Below are 6,513 nucleotides of genomic sequence, written 5' to 3'. Positions count from 1 at the left end.
TGATGTGATTTCGATTATTTGGCATTAAAAGTTGTTTTAGTCGATAGGATTTTAAATATTGTTCAAAAAAAATTTGTTAATTTTAAAGTTACATGTATTAAACGAAGTTTTACTAGTATTATTTTTTCTAAAGGGTAATACACTAATACATTAAATTTTATATCTTATTGTGTTTTTGTTCTGGTCTAACCAAACGACTATATAAATAATAATTTGTTCTGGTTCTACCAAGTTGCATAGCTAAAACAACAATCAAGAAACGGTAGACTCATGCAAGGTCACGTGAGTTTGAAGGTCACGTGAGTTTATTGTTGTAAAAAAAAAACAAATTAATAGACGTGCAAGGAAACCGACAAATAATATTGAGAATTATATGTCGATTAGTTGCGAATAATAGATCCAATTATTATTATTATATTACCGAGTTTCGTCCAGAAACCAGATCTATCATTCTCGATTAGATCCGATTATAAGAAAGGTAGAAGAAGATTGTCCTGTTATTGGACGAATTAAAGACAAGACAGAAAGGTAAAACCTACCTGTTGATTGCTGACTTGATGTTGAAGCAACTGCACAGATCGGATTCCTGTCCTTAAAGGTTTTTACTTCGCTTGTATTGACTGTAAGCAACAGAGTAAAACCCCAGGATTTAATGCAGCTAAATCGATATTCCAACAACACTAGAAATCGACAAACACAAAGCGACTACTCGGAAACTAGAAGAAAAACGCAGAGAGAGGGAGAGCTTTTAGATTTTCGTGAGTGTCAATATGGCTCCTAGTGAGCTGTATTTATAGGTATCGTAACCCTAGAAGGCATCAAACGGGCCCCCATAGGCCGGCCCCAGAAACCCTAGGGCGACAGCTTGCTCTCCAAGCAATTTGTTTCCTGATCCTTTTAGAATACCCTGACTTGGCCTCCACGAAGTCAACAGCGGTCAACCATTTGACCGGATCGGTCAAACCGGCTTGACCCGAACTCGTCAAAATTAAAAGCTCCTCAGCTCCCAGCGACCGATTCAGGGAAGTCAACGACGGTCAACCATTTGACCGGATCAGTCAAACCGGCTTGACCCGAACTCGTCAAAAATAAAAGCTCCCAGCGACCGATGCGTCGTGCAAAGTGCGCCTAAATCGCGCACTCGCGGCGACAGCTAGTGGTAGGCTAGGCGCGCGCGTAGGCTTAGCCCATTCCCTTGATCCACTAAAGCCTTTGAAGACTTAACAAGTGAATAGGCTTATAAACCCACAAAAATTTCTTCCCCATTGGTGGGATACAAATGAAATTACCAACTTGCAATTGCTTTATAGATAAAGTTCCTAACATTTATGAACCTCATGATATTCTAATCACAAATTTTCCTTTTATATCATGAAATTGCTCCCCCTACGGCCTACACTTCTTCTATAAATCTGACGTTCATCTGTGAGTACTGCACACTAAAGTCTAAACATGACGATTTCTTCAGCCCCACATTTCGTCATATTTCCGTTCATGTCTCAAGGCCATACCATCCCCCTCCTCTACCTTTCCCGCATCCTCTCCGACCGCCATATCTCCGTCACCATAATTACCACCCCCGCCAACTACTCCACCATTCGAGCCACCGTCAAGAACGACTCCATCTCCATCATAGACATCCCCTTCCCGGATAACATTGTCGGTGTCCCTCCCGGAGTAGAAGTTACGGCCGACAAACTACCGTCTATGACTTCTTTCATTAGTTTCGTGGAAGCGACAGAAAAACTCCAGCCTAGATTTGAAGAAGTCATCCGGAGTCTGCCGCCGGTCACCTGCATAATCTCCGATGGGTTTCTAATGTGGACACAAGACTCCGCCGATAAGCTAGGCATCCCCCGTTTAGTTTTCTACGGAATCAACAACTTTTCCACGGCCATATGTAATATCCTGGCCAAGTTCAAGCCGCATGCAGCGGTTAGTTCCGATGACGAGCCGTTTCCGGTTCCAAACTTCCCTCGACTCAAGTTAACAAAGAACGACTTTGACCCACCGTTTAACGAGCTCAACCCAAAAGGTCCAGCGCTGGAGTTTATCCTTAAGCAGCATGAGTCTATGGCCAAGAGCCATGGCATGGTGGTTAACAGCTTTTACGAGCTCGAACCAGAGTTCGTTGATTACTGGAACCAAAATTACGAACCTAAAGCTTGGTGTGTGGGACCTCTCTGTGTAGCCAAGCCACCCGGACCGGAAAGGTTCGTGGAAAAACCAACTTGGATCCAGTGGCTCGACGCGAAACTCACAGCAAACGAACCGGTGTTATACGTTTCGTTTGGCTCACAGGCGGAGGCCACACCGGAGCAGTTACGTGAGGTGGCTGTTGGGTTAGAACGGTCGAACGTAAGCTTCATGTGGGTGATAAAATCGAAGCAGTTGATGTTGATCGAAGAAGGGTTCGAGGAGAGGGTGAAGGGGAGGGGGAAGGTGGTGACGGAATGGGTGGACCAGGTGGAGATTTTGAATCATGAAATCGTTCATGGTTTTTTGAGTCATTGTGGATGGAACTCGATGTTGGAGAGCATGTGTGCAGGTGTGCCGGTGTTGGCAATGCCGATGATAGCGGAGCAGCACCTTAATGCGAGGATGGTGGTGGAGGAGATTGGGATGGGGCTACGAGCGTGGCCAAGGGGGATGGTGGCGCGTGGGATTGTGGGGGCGGAGGAGGTGGAGAGGAAGGTGGTGGAATTGATGGAAGGGGAGGGTGGTAGAAGGGTGAGGAAGAGGGTGAAGGAGGTGAAGGAAAGTGCCTATGATGCAATGAAAGAAGGAGGATCATCATGGCGAACGTTAGAGTCGTTGATCGATCACGTCTGTGGACATATGCATTCGACGATTTAGAAGTGTTTGGACTTTCGTGTTCTCAACGATTATTGTAATATAAATAGTATATGGAGTTATATAATTTAATATTTACTATATTATTTATTGCGTAATTAGTACTAGTATTTACTATATTATTTATTGCGTAATTAGTACTAGTAATCACTAAACATTTTCACCTGCCTAAAGTTAATTAGTTATAGTTCTTTAAGAACTAGAAAAATAATCATAAAGTCTACATCATAAATATACTTGTGTATAAACTATAATATGACAAGTTCGTTTTGTTATGTGTGGTTCTAATAATTTAATGATAAGAAATTAGATCGAGTCCAACACAGTGAAACTCATTTTAGGATATTTTTTCAAATTTTATCTAAAATGTCTTTTGCATGGTTTAATATAAGTTGATGACACATGTCACACATACGACACGTGTCATTTTATTTAAGTTGCTGAGTTTGATAATGCCATATGGTATTGGGACACGCCAAACAACTTCCTCACCATCTTAATTCACACCATTAATTGCTGTACTTGCAACGAGATGTAAAGAGAGGAACTAAGAAAGAGAGAGGATGTACGGCTAGAGGGTATGGTCGCGGTTTGTACCACCTTAGCCATGCACACCGTTCCTAGACAGTGGTTTCGGTCACGCTATGACTAGAGACTACTGCGAATCGTGATTGGTTGTTGAGGTTTTTGACCGTTGAACGGTCTTTGCAATAAATTTTAATTTTTTTTTCTTTTTGTCTTTCCTATATATATAAAAACGCTTTATTTTTTTCTCACACAATGCAAACTTTTCTCTCTCAACTTTTAAAAAAAAGTTATCAATATTTTATATAGTTTGTTTTAGTTATTTTATTTATCTTTTAAGTTTTTAAGATTATTTTAATATCATGTGTGTGTTTTTATTTATTTATTTATATAATGCAATGTAATGTTTTTTGAATTTTTAATGTAAAGTTTTCTTTAGTTTGCAACCAATGAAAAAATTATGTTTTTTTTATTAAAAAAAAGTTTTAATTAAAATAGCTAAATTAAAAAAAAAAAAAAAAAAAAAAAAGTGTGACACCACTCTCATGGTGTGGCAAGAAACCACACTTGTGTGGTAAAAAATAACGTGACGTTTATGTGATGGTGGAGGAAGTGCGGTTTCGGTAGCACTACTCCTTCCAGTCTAAGAAAAATGAGGAAGAGAGAGGGAAAAAAAGTTGGTTGGTTGTGGTCTTTCATCCTATATATCACATTAAGGTACAATGGGAGTTCAATGAGATTTAATGATAGAGTTTAATTTCATTAAACTTAAAATCCTTATTGTGAAAAATGATTAGGATTCAATGGAGTGGGGAGTTCAATCCCTATTAAAATTTATATTTTCTCTCTCCTCACATACACACACACAAATATATATATATATATATATATATATATATATATATATATATATATATATATATATATATATATATATATATATATATATATATAATTTTTTATTTTAAATTTTTAATTAATGTTGAATTTAATTGTAGTTATTAATATTTAATTTCATGATAATTGATTTTTTAAAAAATAACAATAAATAAAAAGAAAATTATAAATGATGTGATAATGCGTTAAATTGTATAGAGTTTAATGAAGTGTAGAGTTTAATGGATAAAATTGTATAGTAAATGAAACGTAGAATTCAATACATTTGAGATAGTCTAACTATAAATGTTACTGTAGGTCATCATCCGGAATATGTAGTGCTCTTTTCTAATTCATCACCATAAAACTCTCATGTGTGACATGTATACTAGAGGTGACAATCGTGTCGTGTCGTGTCGGGTTCGTGTCGTGTCGAAACACTAAACGGGTTGAATGTGTTTGACCCTAACCCAATCCATTTAATTAACGTGTCATGTCGTGTTAACCCGTTTATTTTCGTGTCGGGTTTCGGGTTAGGGCTATAGTTGGAAATATGTCGTGTCATGTGAGGTTAAAAGATTGAGCATGTTGAAAGAGTAGGAGTTAGGTAGGTAGAAAATAAAAGCTAATACTTTAGAGGCAAAATAATTGAAGTCATAGCAAGTTCAGATGAAAAAATTAAAAGAGTGGAAGTTAGGGAGGCGGATGACAAAGGTCATGAGGATGCGACAGTGGTGAAAGAGACTGGATAGTTTGGGAGAGAATGAAAAATTGAAATGAAGTCTTGATCTAGATGGCTAAGTCATTTCAACATTAAAAAACAATTTAGTTCGAAGGCTTTCTTTACTTATGGTTTTGATTTTGTATCTCTCTAGTTTATTTAAATAATTCAAAAATACTTGCATATAAATAAACGCATCATTTTCGAGTCATATTCGAGTTGAAATTCTCAACCCTAAGATTACCCATTTAATTTTCGTGTCGTGTCGTGTCAACTCGTTTATTTAAACGGGTTGAAATATCTTACCCAAGCCCATTTATTTCGTGTCGGATCGTATCGGGTTTCGTATCGTGTCAATTTTTACCACCTCTAATGTATACCCATGGCTTAACACTCATGAAACCACTATTAATCTATTAGGCCATACATCTATAGGTAGGATGAGTTTTTCTTGTTTTTTATTTTATTTTTTTCTTTTTTGGGATTGAGTTTTTTTTTTTTTTTGTTTTTTATTTTACTTTTTTCTTGGGATTGAATGTTCAAATGACATAAATACAATTAAAGAGTAAATTAAAATGTATGTTTGTTTTTTATTGTTAAAAATCTCATGAAAACTCACCAAAATATGATTATTGAAATATATATATATATATATATATATATATATATATATATATATATATATATATATATATATATATATATATATATATATATTAAAAAATATTTATCAAAAGTAGTGTTTTTCTTATATTTTTTTAGTTTTTATTATTATTGTTTTTTATTTTAAATTCGACAAAAATACTCTAGGATCTCTGTTGTCTCTTCCTTTATCATCTCTCGTCGTTCCATATTTCATAGCTCATTTTTCCGTGGAGGTATGAAAACAGCATCGTCAATTTTTGTTTTGTGTTGTACACAAGAGGAACTTTTCACATGAATAATTTAAATTTAAAACATCATCTTTTTTACAGGTCTTCGATTCATTGTGGATGGTTGAAAATATCACATGAAATGCAAATCCAAAAAAAAAAAAAAAAAAAAAAAAAAAAAAAACGTAGTAACCTCTTCAGTACGCACATGAGATCGTAACTTCAAAAAAAAATTTGAATAAAATTTATATTGGATAGTTGAAATGTTGAAACTTGAAACACTTACACAATATTAGACATTGATGAAAATAAAACAATAATAGAAGAAGTGGATAGATCTAGTTAAAAAGGAAGGATGCACAGTATCAGTTGTGGTTGTGGTTGTGGTTGTAAGATTATGGTGGATTTGATTCATAAGGTTTGGTGAGGAAGAAATTCTCACAGCACTACATATTACCTTTGGCGGTTTGAAAATAACGAATGCCCTATTTAGTTACGATCATTTTAAGGCTGAAGGGTATGTATATCATGACAATGGTCGTGGTTTCCTTCCACAACCTCCATCTCCTTCCACCTCGCCACCATCTCTTTCCATAATGGTGTTGTACCTGCAACGAGAGAGAGAGAGAGAGAGAGAGAGAGAGAGAGAGAGAGAGAGAGAGAGAG

At 36.2% G+C, this 6,513-nt stretch overlaps 1 pseudogene; it reads left to right on the top strand.

Moving 5' to 3' along the window:
* Positions 1 to 1,366: 1,366 nt before the first annotated feature.
* On the top strand, positions 1,367 to 2,936 carry LOC145027788 (UDP-glycosyltransferase 90A1 pseudogene; annotated as a pseudogene).
* The last annotated feature ends 3,577 nt before the right edge of the window (positions 2,937 to 6,513 follow it).

Source organism: Lactuca saligna, chromosome 1 (genome assembly GCF_052625555.1).
Source record: "Lactuca saligna cultivar CGN05327 chromosome 1, ASM5262555v1, whole genome shotgun sequence".
Classification (NCBI taxonomy): Eukaryota; Viridiplantae; Streptophyta; class Magnoliopsida; order Asterales; family Asteraceae; genus Lactuca; species Lactuca saligna.
This window is presented reverse-complemented; position numbering and strand designations above follow the sequence as displayed.